Genomic DNA, 21,946 nt, shown 5'->3' on the forward strand with positions numbered 1-21,946 from the left:
CGCTCATTGGTGACATCAGCGGCCGTAATGGCCGTATTTACATGAGTTTACGCATTGACGAGCACGTTTTTACTAGACCACACTCGTACTACTCTGCCTCACTGCGAATAATAGCTGTAAATAAACATAAAAATAAAAAAGTATATAAATCTGATGAATTTGAAAATAATTTTAGATTCCTCAGATTGTTAGTTACAAGACACTTATAAAACTACATTAGTAAACTACCTAAAAAAGGTAACATATAAATACTTATTTTTTAGGCCGTATCCTGACTCGCAAACGGCTACTTATTCACGCAGCTCTGATTACTTCTGATATGCTGTAAGAGTGACGGTAAAGCTACCCCGTGTCAGAATGGTGCCAATCTACCACTACAGTCAGTAGTAGAAACTAACAGCGGGTGATCTGTTAAAATGATCTGAGCACAACTCTATTTTTAATGAAATAAAATGCAGATCATCGTGTCTTCACCCGCTTAACTACTTCTGCTGCTAACTGTACTTGTATCTATTTAATGTACAATTTTCCTCGTCTCACATGGGAAAATGCGCGTGATTTGCGGGACATTACACAAACGATAGTCCGGGACATAGCTAACTGTTCCCACGGGAACGACGGGGACGGAAGTATAAATAGTTTTCTTAAATTGAGCACTAAAATTCATACGGTTGGGCGGTGGGCGTTCATTCAATAACCCTGTGCTTATTATCTTGCGTTTTCTCCATGGTAACAGTTCTTATTTATTTTGTTAGTTTTATTGATTTATGAATTTATTAAATCTTTATTTGATGTTAATTTAATTACTACTTATACATTTAAGTCCAGGCAAATTTTATACAGGCTGTCGCATTTAGTACCTACGGATCACACGAAGGTAAAACGATAGAGGCCCTTCAAAGCCGATTGGACCCCAATTTTATGGTTAGTAAACATTTATTGACTCAAAGAAATCTTCAAAATTTGGTTCCATACATTTATTGTATAAATCTATACTCGTATCATATTCGACTTACATTCATCATTGAAGTTACAAAGGTTAGGTTGGAAACCTTCTCAAATGAGTGGTAGATGAGGTGATTTTTCTCAGCCTTAAATGGCATGGTACAAATACTAAATCAGTTTACTAAAGACGCAAAACCCATGGGAATCGAACTTGCCCTTGATAACCGCGGAAGGTACCGGCCGCTATAAACACACACCTAATTTACTAAACTAAGATTAACACGTGCCCCCGTGGCTCACATGTGGCGTAATATCCTTAACCTTGCGCTGAGTTTGTTGTAAAAACATTATATACTTACTCAAAGAGTTATGGGTAGTGGAAGAATTGTAAAGGATAAGAAAAATTCAACTAGAACCGAGCACATGAGTCTGAATCCCAAGGCCTAGTTTCCCCTCTGGGTTGGAAGGTCAGATGGCAGTCGCTTTCGTGAAAACTAGTGCCCACGTCAATTCCTGGGATTAGTTGCTAAGTGGACTCCAGGCTCGCATGAGCCGTGGCAAAAATGCCGGGACAACGCGAGGAAGAAGAGAGATTCGTCCCTTAAATATTATCATTAAAATACTAACGCATTTTTGGCCTCCCTGCTGGCTCGACTCTCCCCAATATCTCCACTCTAGCAGCACCAGCGTCTTGCACCATGAGCCGTCTTTTCGGGCCACATGCCCAGCCCACTCCTACAGTTTTGCCATTCGCCTGGTTGCATCAGTGACTTTACTGTTGCCGAAGCCACTTGTTTGTTTTCCTGTCCCTAAGTGAGTTCCTACCATTTTTCTTTCCATCGCTCTTTGGGTTATTTGTAATTTGTGCATGATTTCTTTTGTAATGATCCAGATATTCGCTCCGTAAGGGAGTACTAGTAGGATAGACTGGTCAAATATGCGAGTCTTTTTATCAAAAGAACAGCTGGATCGAAATGGGTAATAGGGAATGGGCAAAATATATAGAGCAGAATGGCAAAAGTTTAAGGAGACCTGCATGTCTAAGATTGAAGATGGCTAAGAAATAGAAAAGAAGACAAAAGTGAACAATAGAGGGACGAACGCTTGTTGCATAAGTAAAGCCTGACCAGTATTAGTATATGTTATTCTTATGTATAGGGTGACAGTTCAGCTGGAGCGGTATTCAACATGCGTTAAGTGACGTTTCGTGTTGAACTTCAGTTGAATGGAAGAAATCGTGTGTTGTCGAATAGGTAAATTTGACATTGGCAATCCACAGTTAGGTGACAACGAAACCAAACCGAACCACGCAGAGTTCAGAGCCATTTTAAACCGTATAGTAGTAAGAAAACAAAGTTGATTTTTGTTGCATAATTTTTTCAATGAATGAGTTTTGGTTGTACCAAATGATACTTTCCACAGTTGATGAACAAATGATTCATTCCACTGTTGAACTGATGTTGAAGCCGAAACTGACAGTTGTGCATCTCGAATAGGGCCCCTGTATAGTATGAAAAAAATAGTTCTAGTGAAATTCTGCAACATGGCGCGTGATCATATATCCGGTCAGGCTTTAAAAGTAATCATACTTATCTCGGGTCAAACCCCTCATAAAAAATAAAGGTAATTAATAAACAATAAAAGAAATTGGCAGGCACAAAAAATTACAATCGATAAAAGATTGAGGCAGACAATACCTAGATCCTTAGTTGGTTTTAAATAAATGAATTCAAATTTTTATTTTTAATACAGACAGAGAAAGATGTTGTATCGCTAAAACGATCTCTTCCAGACAACCTGTGGGTAGTAGTCGTGAAGGAAATTAATCTGAAAAAGAATAGATATTTCAAAAATTATTTAGGAAACTATTTCTTAGGGGCACATCATTTACAAGGGGTAATGCGATATGTTGATCGAAATATGGTTGGGCGTGGGGTTTAAAATATTTCGCAAAAAATAATAAATTTCAGCCCTAACAATTATCTATTATTTTCTTGTAAAATTTTAATAGGTACGTGAAATATATTTTTTTTTGGTCTTTCTAGTAATACGTATTCTAGTATACGTAAGTACTGAATCGTTAATTGTTCGTTTACGTAGACAAACCGTTTACACCAGACATTACCCCACGCTTTATTGGTTACCTTGGTTATATCCTAGTTTTTTCTTCAATATGCAAGTTTACCCTATGAAAGCTAGGATCGGAAAAGCGTACGCACGCACGTTCGATTTTTAAATGGAAGTTGGAATGGAGTTGAGATCGCCGGCTCTGCGCGAGCGCCGCCAGTGGCCCTCTAGTCGCCGCGACGCGCGCTCCGCTCCCAGCCCGCGTGCACCGAACGAACATCACTTGCGACTGAAAAAAAATTCAAATTTCAAACGCTGCACATTCGAAATTCTAATTATCGAACACGTGTTTATATAAAGTTGGCGCGAACGCGTTTTTCACTGGCAGTGAATAAATTAGCGCGCGTGCTCACAAATTTCACTTTTACCCGTGCTCATCCCGTCTGCCAGCCGTCTGCGCGGGACCATGGATAGATAACAAGTAAGCACTAATTATTATGTAATTTTATACTTAATTTACCATTTACCAATTCACGAATTCACCACGCGAATTTCCTGATATGTTCTCACAGATGTAATGGAATCTAAGGAGGGTTATTACATGCAGTAAATTCGCGCCAATATGAATTAGAATAGTACAAGTGTCACCGAGTACTTATGTTCCATTCAACTGTCTCTATGTAAAACACGGTCGTAAGCAGTAATGATAGTGGTACTACTTAAATGTCACCTGTTTAAATGTTGCCCTCATATAAATTTGTTTGAGTTAAATTAAATTTACTTTTTACGGTTAATGCAAAATTATAGAGCCGTTATTTAGGTCACTTGGTATTTTAGGTGTTCATGATGTATTAGAATTGCCGTATGTTATGCTATAATTATTATATAGGTTTTCAAACGATTTAATGATTTCCATGAGTTCAGTTACCCGTTTAAATTTAGAAAACGCAACAATAAATTATAGGAATTATTTCGTTTCGCTAGACTTAAATTGACCGGGATGTGGTCCGTAATTACCTTTGTATTGTTTTCGATCTCCCGATATTTCGACGCAGTCAAAACTGTGTCGAATCATTCAAAACTGTTATTGTTTCGCTTATTTAACTATTTAATTAATTGATGGATATAAGTATGTTTGTGTCAAAAAGTGGTTGTATAATTTTATCCTTTCATAAATTTAATAATCAATACTAAGCGACCGATAACATGTCGTTTAATAACTTTAAATAATGTTAGACAATTATGTTTTATCAATTTCGACGTCGAATGTTTAATAAATAGCCTGTTTAATTAACATTCATTGAGATAAAGACTTCATAAATAGATGAACGGTGAATAATAATCTCGTACGTTCGCCCGGTTATCGCCTTACGATACCGAGCGTCAGGTGACATGTGTGGCCTTTGACATTCTAACGTATCCGTAATGGTATGGACCAGTCCTTTCTTTCACATTTAAAATTGTAATTGCGAAAGTAAAGTTATTCCCTGTTTATGTTAAAACTATTACGTATAAATCGATTAGGTTACTAATTGAAATTTCAAATGATAAACGTTACCTATATCTTTCGTCTCATTGTATCATCCTTTACGCAGGATGAATTCAGCGGTACATAATAGGTAAGGTACTTAAGTACTGTCAAGGAATTAGACTGTGCCAGTTCGCTCCCTATCAAAATGACAACAAATATGAAAGCTGCCAAGAAATCTCATATTTGTCGCTGTGACAAGGTACAGTGGCACAGCCATTCCTCGTCTGCAGAACAGAGCTGAGTTGAAATACTATCCTTTCATGACCTAGGCCGCCAGCTATATCTAAGGATAAATTAAAGGAAGAAATGACCGATATAAAATAATCGCAGCACTAGTAACGGCTAATTGTTCAGGCATTTAGCACAAGTCCGCAAACGCTCCACGTGGGTGAACGACCGCTGTTTCACACGGTGCTAATTCCTTCCTTTGTCACTATTTAGCATCCTTGGCTATTACTTACCGGGAGCTTGCGAAGCTCGATGCTAGTGCTCGGTATAGTTCGGGTCCTGTCCAGACCCACAAGCACTCGATCGTATAATTTACCTAAGCTTGTATAGGGATTTGAATCTCTCGTAAGGATGACACAAAAAAAACCAAGATCACTGCTCGAGCAGTTATCTTGGTCTCGTAAGGAAGACACAAAAAAAATCTCACAGCTCTGAAATGTGTTATGCCTCTATATAATTCATGTTTTAGATATATAATACACAATAACGCAAAAAAGAAAAATTAAAAACAATGATTTTTATAAGGTAGGTATTTTAAATTTCAAACTTCAAAAAGTGATTACGGAGTCTTTATTAGATACATGATAGTATATTTTTCGGGGCACCATTGAGAAGGGCTCGAAAAACGGCTAACTTAAAAACGTACAATCTTTTTAAAACGTACTGATCTCTTGGCCAAACTGAGTCGAACTCACAAAATTCGCACCTACCTACTCAAAAGATGCGAGTCCTTACTAACTCTCCTTTGGCCCAGCCTTAGCTTGCAACACATACCATTTTGCAAGATTTAGCTATTGCCCGATCGAGTCGCATGGTTTATTATCAACATACGCAGCATTTCGTCACGGTTACTTATTTTCCGTAGATTATGTAGGTAATTGAATGCAAATATAGCCTCGTTGTTGCAGTTTATTTTATGGGCATGGCTTAGTGCGAGTACCATACCTTATCCACGTAAGTTCCGTCGCGTTTACGAGTATATCACGCTATTTATAGTCTACTTTAAGCGTTTAAAATAGTGAGGTAAACAAATCGAATAAACTTGCCAGTTACTAATAAAAAAATTAGATATTTAATTTATATAAAACTTCTAATCATGCGAATTGGTTGCGTTGTAGGAACATACCATTGCGGTATATACGACATGAAGTTCCCAATAGGTCAAATCATCTCTCTTTACTCACCTTCTAATAAGACAAATTCAATATTAATTTTTAACAAGCAGAAACGTCTGCGATCGATGCTATTAAGCTTAGAATAAATTTAAAAGTGGAAAAATTACTGCCTTGGGTGAGACTTGGAACTCCGGTGGCCGATTAAGAAGTGTAACACTCTTACGGTAGATGTCGCTAGGGTCCCCTAGACCCATATAGTGGGAAGATTTGCTGACTATGGATGAGGTCTCGGTGGCTCAGTTGGCAGAGCGCTGGAGTATCTATCCAGAGGCCGTGAGTTCAAGTCTCACCCAAGGCAGTAATTTTTCCACTTTTAAACAAATTCAATATTGTTCAACATAATAGTCGTAAGCCATACCATTTTATTTTGCCCATATCGCGACCTGTCTTGCCATTTAGTTCATTGTAAAGTATATGTATGCTCATTAACACCACGTTATGTCACGTCCTCGCCTTCAGCAGTTTGTTCCAATTAAATTGTCTTTGTCAATTTTAGCGTTACGCTCGTGAGAACTGGTAGCAACGCAATAGGTTCAAGGCCAATGATATCATCCCGTAAGCCCTAATCTTAATGAATAACATAAAGCATAAATGGGCCAGGAAACGATGATGGATAGATCGGAGAAGCGCTTTTATTGATTGGTTTATATGAAGATAAAAACGATATTGCGTCAGTAAAAATGGGTTAAATGTACTGGAGTAATAAAGTCGGCCCTCGCTCGTGAACTCGGGCCGGACCGAGCCCTGGCCCCGATGAAGGCCGAACGTTATCATGGCTCTAACAATAGTTACGACTTTCGAGCGCCGAAAAACGGCGCGCGGCGGGCGCGCAGCGTGTTTTCCCTAATCTAATGAAAATTAAAAATTCGACTACAATTCAATCTGAGTATCATAAAGGTAAATACTACATGTAGAACTTACTACGGCGTTCAAATTTAATTTTACGTCAGCTATTATATATAAATGCAATGGAATATATTTAAGAGACTTTCTTTGTATTTTAACTGCTTAAGTCTGCGAACCTAGTTTTCTAGTCTGCTGCTTAGGTGTTGTGTAGTCTGATTGACATTCGATTTAACCTCTCATGTACATATGTACCTACAACTGTAAAATTTCTATGAAAATAATCATTCAGTTAAAATCTTATGCTCAAATGGCTTGTGCGAATTCAAGACCAGGCAAACGATAGGTATACCTATCGTTTAAAATTATAATGATTTTGATTTGATATTATACTTTGATATTAAGTATAATTAATGTTTTTTCCTCTTTATGTTTAATTTTAAACATGCTAAAATTGCGATAACGTTACGTTTTGCTTATTCTTGTAGGCACTAAAAGTTCTTAAGTTGAAATTATTATTAACTACACTTAGGTTGGTACCTTTAATTTGATATGCATTGTGGGTTGCAGCTTTTTTGTAGTAAATACGAGTATTTAAAAGTTTATCTTATACTAACTGTGGACCCGCCAGGAATAATTCCTCTTATGACAGCTGCAAGTCTTCGTTACGCACACGTATTGATATTTAAAATAAATGAGTGCATGCATATGGCCATAGTATTCACAATAAAATGTCGAGTGCAACATTCTGGGCAGTAACTGATCAATTCTAATTTGAAGTACTTATTTTAAAAACAAATTATATGGATGACCAGACCAGATTGCGAAAACTGTTTAATATTATATGTATAATGCTAATATAAAATAATCACAATTTTAATTGAACAACTCTAATATTGCCTTTATAATTTAAGTAATCATATCATATCACAATTAGTTCACAATCCTTCACATTTAGTTCTAGGTTATAATTGTACCTTACCATAGATTCCACAGAAACATTTACCGTCATCTAAAAATATTTTCAGCAACCACCATCTTGAAAAACAATTAAGTAATCTCAGTAATCTGGCATTAGAAAGCCCCATAATACGTCGCCGTATTGAATGCTAATGATAAGCCCGGTCGACGACTCCGCGCGTGAACTTGTGCCGTGGCCTTCGGAACTTCATTGTTCCTAAGAAACCTAACCAGGATACATAATGAACTATGGCTGAGCATGCGTGTCATATCGATTCTCTATGCGCTAAACTTAGGAGTTTTGACCGCCGTCTGGATTCTGAGGTGACATAGTTTAGTTTTGCGTCTAGACTGCTAGGTTCAGCAGCTTCGACCTTTTTCGTAGACGTATTTTAAGAGAATTGATTTTTACTCTTTTTTTTTCAAATGAAAGGCCTTGCTACGCATTAGGTACACGATATATCGTAAACTTTATTTAACTGTCTGAAATGTTCAAAAACTGTTTGACAGTTTCAAGACATTGCTGTGTGAAGACGGCACATCACGGCTGTATTGTATGTAAACTGACGGACCTCTCTAACCTTGAAGTAGGTCTGCCTTCAAAATCGTTAGCTATTTGAATACCTTGTCACTTTTACTGATTTAATATATTCAAATGTTGTTACTTTGCAGACATTGACACTTTATTGCGATAGAGTAATGTACAACGATTTTTTTAACTTAATCTTCACAAAAACGGACTACATAATAGTTTCTCTCATTTGTGTTTTAGTAGATACCTACAGGCAATTTCATATAGGATTAGATAGAAGGAAAAATTGTTCTTTATGGTGCAATTCTTAGGATGTCGTTCAATAAGTAACATTTCTCAGTTATACGCTCCAATATCGATGAAGAAAATATTTCTACCCAATTTATCCACCAATAATTTTAGCGACTTTCATTTCATATCATCATTATTTGTGAATAATACAATATTGGAATTGTAGTTTACAATAAATACCTAAAGATGGTTTGCGTATAAAACACCTAAAGAGGCAGAGGGCAACAACCACGTTCGACGTGCTGCCTCCCTGTCACACTTACGTACGAATTCACAAGTGCGATAAAGAGGAAACACGTCGAACTTGGAACACGGTTCAGTTTTATCATTGTCTACAATTTTCTTTCGTATTCGTTCATGTTGTTTCGAAATCGAATTCGATTCAACTTTGTTTTCTGTACAACTTCACAAAAAAAACCGGCCAAGTGCGAGTCGGACTCGCGCACGAAGGGTTCCGTACCATTACGGAAAAAAACAGCAAAGAAATCACGTTGGTTGTATGGGAGCCCCATTTAAATATTTATATTATTCTGTTTTCAGTATTTGTTGTTATAGCGGCAACAGAAATACATCATCTGTGAAAATTTCAACTGTCTATCTATCACGGTTCATGAGATACAGCCTGGTGACAGACAGACAGACGGACAGACGGACAGCGGAGTCTTAGTAATAGGGTCCCGTTTTTACCCTTTGGGTACGGAACCCTAAAAAGTATAGAATCTCTGATTCTGTGATCTTCTAGTCTTATGTTATCTTATCTGGAATGAATAAGATCTATATGATAGCTATAATAAGTACCTTGGTATGGTTATCGTGCCATAGCTCTACAGAAGTGGACAGTAAACACAAACTATTTATTGATATGCTCTAAACGCCTTTGCGGAAATAAATAACTATTAATTAACAATAACTATAAGTTTCCATAATAAATCAAATAAATCCATTACACCTTGACCAAATACAATATTATTTAATATACATGTCACAACTTATACGTTACAAATAATTATATAATTACACGAGGTAATTTAGTCAAACCCGTTCGTTATCGCTTCCGGTGCAAAAGTGCCCATAATGCAATACCTTGACTAAAAGCCTGATAATAACGATGGCAAATGTATTTACTTCATTTGACGAATTTGAGAATAGTAATGATTACGGATTATTGCAGATACCACATAGCACATTCACTCTTACTTATTAAAAAATTAGTAATTAAGTCTACTAGTTTGTCTTGCCTCGCATAGCTACCTTTGTAAGTAGGTAATACCAAAGATAGATTTAACTCCGTAATAGATGGATACAGTCTAAGGAAAAAACGTGCCTCGAAAATCACGAAAATTTGATTTTCGATCAGATGGCGCCACTAGTTTTGGCCTACACTCGTATAGAGGGCGTTGACTATTTCGTTTGTTATTTATAATTTTAACGCATACCAGTGAAATAACATGGGTCAAAATCATATAAAAATAATTAATGCAAATAAAAAAATCATTTATCCATATTTAAATACATTTTATCGTATTTTTATAAATATTTATTTTTAGTTTTAAAGTGTGTCGACAGATGGCAGTGAATTTACTGGGGTTACAAAATTTACTATGACAGTACCGCTCTAGTATAAGTTACTCTATGGTAATACATTGCCCTCCCAGAATTGTATAAATGCGGAAACTGGGCTGCATCATTTCTTTTTATAATTTATTACTTCCTATAGAAATATCTAAACCACCTAGGTGTCAGCTGTGTCCCCGATTTTTTTAGTCATAAATTCTACAAAACCAGCGCGCCATATGTGAACACCTATTGCGGCTGCAGATTTGGGTCGTACGTGATTTTCCTAGTGACTCGAACCTAAATCGATATCGCGCCGCTCAAGTTCCTAGCTCGTAGGTAATATTGACTGTTAGTCTAGAGATGTAAAATGTAATTAATAGCGTTAACATGATTTTAGAACGTTCAAAGACTTGGCCTATTGCCCCAGTTCGTTCCATCTGGTTTCCGTGAACTTGGGAACGTAAAGAAATGAACGCACCGAAATAAACTAGGTATACTCAGCCATGAACCCGGCACTATAAATATGACCAGATTTTATATTAGCTACTGCGAGGTGAGTAGAATTTATTTTGTTTTTCATTTCTGTGACATGTACAATACCTATAATACATAAGTTTATAGCATTACAGATTAATTACCTACGAATTTGCTAACTAGGACGTGTTGCATTTGATCTAGATTACTGGGCAATAAAAAGAGAACATTTAAAACTAATATGTGGTAATTTATTTAATTGACATAGTTAGAACATTGATTAGAACAGACAAAAGAAATTTATTTAGCACGAAGGTATTACCAACGGAATTACAAAAAACATGAAATGCTAAATATTTTTAAAATAAAACCGGAAACGGATTATAACGCATATAATTAATTTCCCGACTAATTCAAAGAATAATTTCATATGGTCGCTTTAAAACAATGTACCTAAGAGGCTGTGCCAAATTGGTAAAGGGATTTTGCGTAACATCTCTTCTGGCTATCACTTGCGGTGATTTGCGTCGAGTGGCTCTAAAGATATTATTTTTGCGTCATTATTATCATTATTGGACTCGTGACGGACGGTCGAGCACATTAAATTAAATGCCGCATCTAATCAACGTGTTTACAGATAACTCTCGTGACCGATGAGTACCGATTTGTGATTTTTATTTTAGAACTATGAGCTGCGGGCTACTCGTAAAGTTTTTATTGCTGGGCAACATCACAGTTGCAATTACTATCCTTTTATTAAGTATTATAAAACGCCAGCACGCCATGTTATTTAATTTTCATATTTCATGTTATACCTACAATTCAAGTCAATGGTATTATCAACTTTCTAAAGTCAAGGATAATGGTCAAAATTGTTAAAGATATGTACAACAACCTCAGGCCAAAGTTTATCCACATCCGATGATACGAAGCAATCTCCCTCACAATTATTATGACTACCGAAGTAAATAATTTGTTTAACATTGTGATAAATTTTATAGCTTTTCTTGGAGTTTCTAAGAGTAGGTGTAGGTATACCTATACCTGGAAAACCGATATCTGATTTTTATGAATCATGATAGGTAATATAATAAAAGAATTGGAAACAAATCTGGCTCTGTGTCACATAGCTAATGGTTTTAACGTGAACCGTCTCATATGTATCTGCAGGCCGCTTTTAATGTTAAAGATTGGAATGAAGACAAGATTGACTTTATTAATTTCAAAAATGTATTGGTTTGATCTTGAAGACGTTTTACATGAAAAAGAAAAACAAGCACAAATAAATTAAAAGCAATGCATAAAATGCACAATTAGTTTTGTACGAAATTCACTGATTTAAACTTTCACGATTTTTACTCATTACTATTTACAACGAAAACTACGTACTACTACGAAACGTATTATGTACTATGTACGAAATTGATCTTTTATTGCAATAAGTGTGTACAATTACTTAAAATGTTTGTCAATTAAAACTCTAGATTTTAATAACAAAACTTCCGTGAGACACAGACATATTAAATATATTAATAACGGGTCACTCACGTATTTTAAGTCGAAAAACGCTCGACATGTAAAACTCTAGATTTCTAGAAACGCATGTGGTAACTGCATGAAAAGTTGTAATGTAGATGACCTATTATTTTATCAATGAATATTATCTAACCAGTGCTCAGCTACAACTATCATTAAGAAAACAACGGTATTTCATATCTTCATGCATAAAACAAAACATACATTATGTTAAGCTGATAAAAGCCTACCTAAGTACCTAGCATGAGAAACTGCTAGTCTGAAATATTATGTGTTTATGTATATATGTGTATCGGAAATCGTCCTTATAAGGAGCACTTGCCAAAATTTAAAATTTTCTAAATTATTACAGCAGCATTTTTACCTGCTTATATTTGAAATAATGTAGAGAAATTATGAAATTAATATTGAGATATTAGTCTCCGTAGCCTGTGTACGCCTGCAACTTCAGAGGAGTTACATACATGCGCGTTCCCGACCCTAACACTCCTCTCCCTCGTTGAGCTCTGCTACCTGTAGAGACTGATGTGCATGGCAGCTAAAGGGTTGCGATGTTTTGATGCGACGGAACCCTGAAATACGGACGTCAGAGCCAGCATTTACGTCGTTAAATCTGCCGATTTATCCGAGCAACAAAAATTGTGGCACTATTGCAACGGTCACTGCTAACAATTAAAATCCAAAAATAAAAACCGGTACAAGGGTTTGACTGGATAATCCAATACTTATCGTTGCATTTCATTGAAATATTACATTTAAGTTGTAAATACTAATATTCACCACTTCAGATTTGCAAATAACGAAAATTGGTTGATACCAATTTCAGATGATCCTAACCTAATGTTCTTCCGATTTACCTCACTTAAACTGTCAGACAAAATCTAGCTAAAAGATAACCTACCTACTCCCGCCGTACAGAATAGTAAACGTTTTACATTCGTCTTAGAAAAAAAGACAAGTCTGACAGACACTTACGAATGCTGTAAGTCATCGACAGACATTCGGTCCACGGAGCGAAGACGATCTTTTATCCGCAGAAACAATCGCCATTCATTTCTTTGATCTTCTGACATCGCTTGTCAGATGTCCTTGCGAAGGTTAACTACCGGAGATTTTTTCGCGTACAGTAAGTTCGATAACTTACGTTTTTATATCAGGTCATATCGATCATTGTAATGCCAACGCCTACTTTAAATTTAGCAATGTCGGCGGCTTTCTTGTGGCCGAGCCCACTTTTAAATCCCCTTTAATAATCGTGGCAGGTGTCTATGGAGCGATGAAGATTGGTTATTAATTGAGCTAGGTACAAGATACCTTATGAAGTACAATAGGTTGTACGTACTTGCGTAGGCTTAGGTAGGTAAGTGGACATGGTTCGAGGTTTAAATGGCTTGTTTAATGTAGCACCGGACATGGGTACAATAAAAAAATAATTCAACAAAAAATATTTTTATTGCTACCGTTTTTTGCTTTTTAAATAATAACTGATTAGATCAAAAGAAGACGATTATAGACACAAGGGGTTTGATACACTCAAAGAGCAATGTAAACGAGTGATTTCATTAATGGAAATTGGCATAAGGATTGAACCAACTGATAATCAACACAAGGAAACCGAATACATGATGATTTTTTATGATATTTCTAAATAGCAATTGGTTTTTGTGAAAAACTAAATGTACTATCCGCCTATTTAAATAGACAAAACAGTATAAAAATACACAAAAAAGGTAAGTGTACAAAAAGATGAGCAATCTTGCATAGAATCAATAATTATTCTGTGATGGCAAAAGGTCGGTGTGAAAATGTGACATGAATGTGGTTTTGTCAAACAATCAACATTATTTTTAATGTTTTCTATTTTTAAACCGTCTGGAGTTATTTATAGATTAGACGTTTTTGATTTAAAAGCGCTAAAAATCTCCTCGGCAGTACAATGAACTTGTTAGAACAAAGACTAAATCTACACGTTCTCTGTCGCGCCAGAAAAGTGACAAGCTCATTAATTTAGGTACAGCTCGGACGCGCAGATGTCCCACCAAGATTATGAATTAAACGTTAAGAAGTAATTAATTTAAATACTTACATTCTATTTCTACTCAATGACATTAAAAATCATAACAAAAGTTATTTTTCAAAGTCGCTGAACAAATGTTGGTCAGAATGAGGAGTACAGCCTACAGTTTAATTTTATGCTCGTATTACATGCCACACCGGTAGAGTCTTTTGTAGATACCTGAGTTCTATTCAGAGCTCTCATTTTTTTCCAAAAAAAAATGCATAGTCTTCATGTACTTTATTTTGTATCCTGCTAAGTACTAATATTTAGATATAGCCAAAAAATATTTGACGGAGTCGCAAGTTCTTTAGAGTTGCGCGGTTAAAAGATTCGAAAGTTTTTTGCGCAGTCTTGTAACCGTAAAACGAGTCGAGTTCGTCAAATTTAGACTCAAAAGACTCGAATTCCTTCCAAGTTGGAAGTTCCAACACTACCTCGAACCGGCGACAATATCCTTTACTACAATAGTGTTACTCAAGAATTAACATAGTCATTAGGTGAAGTAAATTTGGATGAAAACGTGATGTAATGACACATATTGATGGTTTCCGAGTACCGTTTACTATTCTCTCTCGCTTATGTACGAGTAGTGCAGAATGCTCGTAAAGTTTGTAGTTTTTGCCAACGTTATTGGGAAATCTGTTCAACGCGATTCGTACAAGTCGTAAACAGTTTACGAAGTCGTTAGCGAAGCAGATTTGGCGCTTGCAGCCGGTTGATGAATATGAATATCCGTACACATCGACGTTATGAAATATATTATGGCAGTTAGCGCTGCCCAGGGGGCGAATTGGGGAACGGGTATGTGATACCAATTTGAATACCAATGCGTCATGCTTAGATGACAGTTTTAACGCTATGCCTTTCTGAATACGCCCCTTAAATGTTTAAAAATGTATTTCTTAAAATTAACAGACGATATTTCGTATAAGTGTATTGGGGCGTAGACGACAAGCAAAATGCAATGCTTTATTGCATACTTCTAATGATGAGAGAGAGAAAATACAGAACGAGATTAAAATAGATGTAACTAAAAATATATCTATTAGATAACCTTTCAGTTGCGAAACATTAGGTACCTAATTACCTAATGTTTCGCATATAATGTTTTCTACCGAAGATAGTGCGATTTTGCTAATAAATTAAGGTCCAAATATCGATCTATAGGTAATTACATATTCGTGCATACCTACTCCCTTATTCACAAAATTATAGAAGCCTAAATTATCCCTTTCTTACAAACACGTAAGTCAAAATGAGAGATTAAGACAAAAGATTAGCTAATGAGGCTTGTACCTTGTAGCGCGTTTATGAATAACGCCATAAATGTACGTAGTACATATATACTTGAGTTACACACCTTAAATGTTGTACATAGGAACGAGAATGTTGTACATAGGAACGAGAACAATGATTATTTATTACCTATTCAATTCAATTCGGTTCATTCTTCCAACTGAATTATACCCTTCACAAACACAATTATATTTAACGTTCAGACCCGAAATAACGTAGTATAAAATGGTATTTTATGCTGCGAACTGGCCAAATTAAGATTAACATAAAAATTGTTATTACACCTAATACATATGTATGCGAGATTCCACGTCAAATAAATTGAGAGCGCACGTGTTTTTCATATTAAACGTTTTTATTGAAGAGTGTTAAATTATAAAACGTTAATTCGGATTGTTTCTATAAACTAAGCAGGTTGTTATTTATTTACAATGTATGATTTAGTAAATAAATTATAATTACTTCAGTTATGTTATATTAAAAACATTGCAACACCATTGTAGTGACTTTTTTTCCTTTAGAATTTAGTTTTATTAACTTATAACTAAAATTTATCATCAATCAGCCTTTTATAAAATGTTTTCCTGATTGTGAGATGACGATGATATAATGATAGGTAGATATATCAGGAAATTTAACATACGGAAAATATCATTTATTTACAATGATGTTCGGAATTAGAAATAGTAAAATCACAGCAATAATTATTAAATAAAAAAATTGCCAGTGGAAGTGGACATTATGCCGACTTTTTGGACCTGACGGTAAGTCACGCGCAGTCAAAGACGATGGCAAATTGTGAGTCAGCGAGCCCTATATCTCCGCAGCGAGACCGCAGACACTTCAGCCGCCTACGATATTTAAAATAGCGCAGTACGATGCACGTTTCACTATTTTCTCCGGACAGGCTGGGACAGATTTATGTATCCTTGCCTTCGCCTACACGGACGGACTCTTCAATTACTGCAAAAAAACAGACATTCGCATTTCAATGCATAAATTGGCATATTCTAAGTGTTGACAATAGTTTGATTGTGAGGCGAAATTACATAAGTATATAAATAAGTATTTTTATTTGCTCTAATTATGAAACTGAAAAGAACGAGAGTAAGTAAAGCGCAAACGCGTGTATTCGAACTTTCGAAGTCTGGCAAACACCGTTAGTTACACATTGCGATGAATCTACTTATAATTATGTTGTCCTACTCCAAAATAAGAGAAGTTTTCTTCGTTAGTTGGATGAAATAAAAACGCGGTTCTCATATTGCAAATGTTTAATTTTTTCTAAAAATCATTAGTACAGCTACCACCAGTTTGGCGTGAACGTAACTTACTTTCTATGCATCTCACTTGTACTGGCATATTAGTGCGAGCGAGATATATAAATAAAGTACGTAGACATTAGAGTATATGTCAGTTTCGTTTGACATTGCCAGTGACTCGTGGTATAGGTATCCGTATTGCTTTCACGTTCGGTTTTTGTAACTTTAACACGTGGCGACCAACAGTCTGTGCTCAATTTAGAACGGATTTGCAGTTAAATACTATTTACTGTACAGGCACGTAGGTAATTAGCGAAAAATTATTAACCGATACATTAAACATCGTGTAAAGTAATATGTGTAGACAAGTCGACGGTGGACATTTCCGGCGCGCGGCGTGTGCGCACGTACGCAGTCAAGATACAGCAGTAGGTCAGGTCAGTCGTTTATATACGACACGGGACACGGATTAGAGATTGTCTTGACATATTGGTTGCATTGTCTGTTTACTATAATATGAAGCCACCTGGACGAAAAGAAAACATACGTGTATATTGATAATTATTACATAACTGTTATTTTGAAATTATTAAAAAAAGAAGACAAAACAGTACGAATATTGTAAATAGAACAATATATAATATATGTAATATAGATGTCGAAAAAATATCTATACATAATATGTATTTCTATGGACTCGGACCTATTTAAAGTTACCTAGTTAAAGAATATTTTTAACGATTAAACTCTTAATTAGATAAATTCTTAATTTTAGCGTACCGATGGCGTACCTATATCTGTTTAAACAGACAAGTATCAATTTAGTCCAGCTATCTAATGGTGCCGAACAGGTACTTAAGCTACAAATTTTTTCACAATAAAAGAGTATTCAACTATTCGTTCACCACAAATATTTCATAATAAAAAATCGTACGAAGTACGCATGAGAAAATGTCGAAAGACAAAACTAAAATCCAACTTCAGTTGTACTACTGATCGAAACAACTGTGACGCCAGACCCGCTACAAAGTTACGTGAATGCAAATTGCATGCGAGTGACAAGCTTATTAACACCTTTATTGTACGGCTCAATTAATGGCGGCGAGCCTTAAGAGTCCCCGGCACGCTCGGCCGAATTGCACCTTCCCATGCAAACGTAGTTCCGCTCTCATTTTAAAACTACGTGTTGGATTGTAATGAAACTTTGATAAGAATGCCGGTCATCATCTTCCTCGCGTTGTCCCGGCATTTTTTGCCACGGCTCATGGGAGCCTGGGGTCCGCTTGGCAACTAATCCCAAGAATTGGCGTAGGCACTAGTTCTTACGAAAGCGACTGCCATATGACCTTCCAACCCAGAGGGGAACTAAGCCTTGTTGGGATTAGTCCGGTTTCCTCACGATGTGTTTCCTTCACCGAAAAGCGACTGGTAAATATCAAGCCACCAGCGCTCCACCACCAGCTACCACCACCAGCCCACACCAGCCACCACACACCACACACACCACCACCACACCATCACCAACACACCACACCAGCTCAGGCTTTGATAAGAATGCCGGTACCGCTGTAAATGTTTATTGGTCATCTGATTGTACTCGTATTACAGCAGAGGTAGGTCATGTGCATTAAAACTTCTACAGACGGTGCAACAAATGTCATGCGATTTTAGATAATTGCCAGCTGAGTAGGAGCAACGAGTTTAATCGGTCGATCAAATGCCGCAGTGTATTGCAAATTGCATGAGATTATTGGTGACATTTGTTGATGCCATTACTATGTTTAATATCATGTTTAACAAATTTTTCGCATGAAAATCCCACAATATTCTGACTGTTTGTATTGTGAATAAATACAAATAAAAAGTGTATGCGTGTAATCTTTACGCGCGATTGAAGTAAAACTTTTTTGACGATGACGTTTATCGCTCTATTGGCACTTTGTTGTGTGTCCTATTGTGCGTGTGTCACTACTGAAAATCTGAATTACCTTCTAGTCGCGCCTAAAGAAGTTTTACTTCAAAAATATATTCTGTTTATTTTCTATTCGCAAAAGAAAGACGCCTGCGCATTTGTATCCTGAACCTAACGACAAATTCTAAAAAAGTTAAAATAAAAATCATTTTACTGTTTGGCGTGTAAAAAAGATAAAACATAAATCTTTTTCGGGTAGGATACAATAATAATTGTAGGTCAAAGTAAATAAATTTAAAAGTGGAATTGAATTGAGTCAACACTTTTATCGTTGATTGGCCAATTAAATCATACGATTTATTTCACCCGGCGTACTATTGTCTATCTCTGTAATTGCATTCCTACTCACGAAAACATGCAAAATTACAACATGCAATTATTATTTTCAACCATATTCATATTATTTTACGGTTGAAATACGAATGAGGTGTTTCTTTAATTTGGTTTATTTCTGGACAGCATTATCTGATGTTCGCTTTGTGTCACGTTTGCGATATTTTTATGAATTAAATGTGTTATTTTCGATAATGACTGTAAAAGTGTTGCAAGCTCATCGAAAACGTTTGAATTGACACAATTAGAGCATTTTATTGTGGACGCGTGTCAAACACAGTATTTTAATCTTGATACAACAGATGTTGTATAGTTTTATAATAACATTAATATGACTTAGTTAATTCATTAGTTTAATTTAACATTAATATGACTTAGGTCATTCATTAGTTTGGGAAAATGCTTAGGTGGGCCGGCGGAGTCACGCGACTCGATAAGGTTCGCAATGAACATGTACGCGGCTCGTTCAAGGTAGCGCCTATTTCCGAAAAACTCAAAGAGAGTAGAATGAGGTGGTATGGGCACGTTATGCGAAGGGACGAAAACTACACAGTGAGGAAGGCTATGAACATCCCAAGCAACCCCAGGGGAAGATGCAGAAGACCAGCAACCTGGTGGTCCAATGTCGAAAAAGAGATGAGGACACAAAACCTGACAACACAGACAACCCAGGATAGATTATCCTGACGCCGACGTACGAGGAAGCCCGACCCCAGCTAAACTGGGAAATGGGCTGGACAAAGAAGAAGAAGACTTAGTTAATTCATTTTTGTAATGTAATTGCAATTCGTTCTTCACAAACGTACGAAATCCTAATTTTATAAGGTCTTATAAATCCATAGTTAACACGGAAATTAAAAATTATCAATATTCGAGGCAATGCAAGGTTACTAGAAAGTACTTAAAGACTGACAGGAAAAATAAATTCATCTGCCAAAAGCTCGAATTTAGTGATCGAATTTAGGAGGGATTATAATTAGGATACCCTCTGTTCCTGTATATATACTTACATTATATGTCATAAATTCAATACTATGCACCTATTTATTTTTAATAATAAAATATTCTTCTACTACACAATACTGAAAGAAAAAATAGGTTTCCTATAATTTAATAGACATATTATTAAATATAATAAATAGGTAAGTAATAGGGTTTAAAACGAACGGCAGAATGTTCAAATCCTTTGAAATATAATCAGCTTCTTTCAGACGAAACACCATTATGTGAAGGACGGCTCTCGACCCACATAATTTGGCAGGCCCATTAAAACATTCTTTATATAAAACCGGTAGTCGCAAATGACATTTATTATTTATCTTACAATCTCGCTAGTTTTAATCGACTTCGACTCACGTCTCACGTTTTCTCAATGAAAATAGCGATAAAATAATCTCTTAAATACGAGATTACATACTCGTATATGAAAACGTTAATATGCTTTCTTGTTTAGAATCTAGGTTTTAGTGTATTTAAAGTTCCCATGTTAAACGTTAGGTAGATTTACAAACATTCAGTTTAAGTTTCTCGGAACTCGTTTAGTGCCTATACCGTTTCTTCGGTTTAAAATCTAGCTTAGGATTTTATTCGTGTATTTTAATACGACACCCCATTAACCTCTGCGACCTATTCAAATATATTTAAAACTTCTGCTTCTAAGAACATTGTTATAAATTCAAATCGATAACTTATAAGCTTTTTAACAAAATTACAATGTGAAATTATGTAAACAAGTTTTTGTTAAAGATGATGTTTTAACAATCTTTAACTATAGGTACATTGTTGTAACATCATGTCATGTGTGAAAGGTGAAACTACGAGTAGCTAGTTAAATTATTCTAAAAGACGAATGAAAGATGTTAAATAAATACTTGTAATGAAACTCCCAGAATGTTAACATTGTCCAATTGAAAGTAAAGACACTATGTCTTGTAGGTTACACAGCACCAGATTTCTACACCTCAGGAATAAAATGATACAACCGCTAAGAATTTCTTATAAAGATACAGCTTTTTCAGCAATCAGGGCAGCACCGACAATACAATGGGACATAACTCGATAGTTATTCAGATAAATCACGGCCTACGCATTCGAAAGGTGTTACTTGTATGTTTCATTGTACGAGTAAGCAACTAAGCATGCGCTTGCGATCCTAAATAGCATTTCTACGAAATCAGCCAGTGGAAACGGCTAGAAGAGGGACACTGACATCGGATCCACACATACACGGTCGGGTGTCATGGCGCCTATGTTAGTCTAGTTACTACAAATAAAATGCATTATACTGTAGAAGGATCTTCATAATTAGGTCTGGAACTATTGAAGTCTTTTGCTCGCTATAGTTGGGACTGGGGTACTTAGCATATCTGTCAGGCGACGCCGATTACCTTGATTGGTCTTTTGGGCGCGCGATGCGCTCGCGCTCTAGCAAGTAGCCAAGCGGTTATACACGGTAGCTTAAAAATAAGTGCATTCCCGTTGCCAGGGAGGTTTTGGGATTATACTGAGCAACTTTTACTATGGGATCAACCCCGAAATCGCGAATAAAAATTTGGCTGTTTCATACATTTTGGCTGGTCAATTTTGGAAGGGTAAATTTTTTTTCGCGATTTCGTGGTTGGTCCTATAGTAAAAGTTGCTCAGTAAAATCCCAAAATCTCCCTAGCAACGGGAATGCACTTATTAGATTAGATTAGATATATTTATTTTACAACATATGATTACAGTACGAATACAAACAAATACAGTACAAATTACATTAATGTCAATTTATAAGAATCTACATTGTGATCGTCAGAAATAAATTTAAAATTGATTTAATTTTAATTTATTTTTTAGTCACTCTGTATACATACCTACTTAGGTCCTACTCATGATATTATTGT

General features: G+C 35.9%; 1 protein-coding gene and 1 long non-coding RNA gene across 2 annotated transcripts in view; both read left to right on the forward strand.

The window, feature by feature from the left end:
• Positions 1–3,139: 3,139 nt before the first annotated feature.
• LOC134748803 (A disintegrin and metalloproteinase with thrombospondin motifs 7) overlaps positions 3,140–21,946 on the forward strand; it is a 140,759-nt gene continuing 121,952 nt past the window's right edge. Inside the window, exon 1 of the mRNA XM_063683597.1 lies at positions 3,140–3,493. The gene's annotated coding sequence lies outside the window, so the exon portion shown is untranslated. The remainder of the gene's footprint in view (positions 3,494–21,946) is intronic.
• On the forward strand, positions 19,457–19,647 carry LOC134748940 (uncharacterized). The gene is made up of 2 exons (XR_010128449.1): positions 19,457–19,514; positions 19,563–19,647. It is a non-coding gene; the product is annotated as an uncharacterized LOC134748940 (long non-coding RNA).

This window comes from Cydia strobilella, chromosome 17 (assembly GCF_947568885.1).
Source record: "Cydia strobilella chromosome 17, ilCydStro3.1, whole genome shotgun sequence".
NCBI lineage: Eukaryota > Metazoa > Arthropoda > Insecta > Lepidoptera > Tortricidae > Cydia > Cydia strobilella.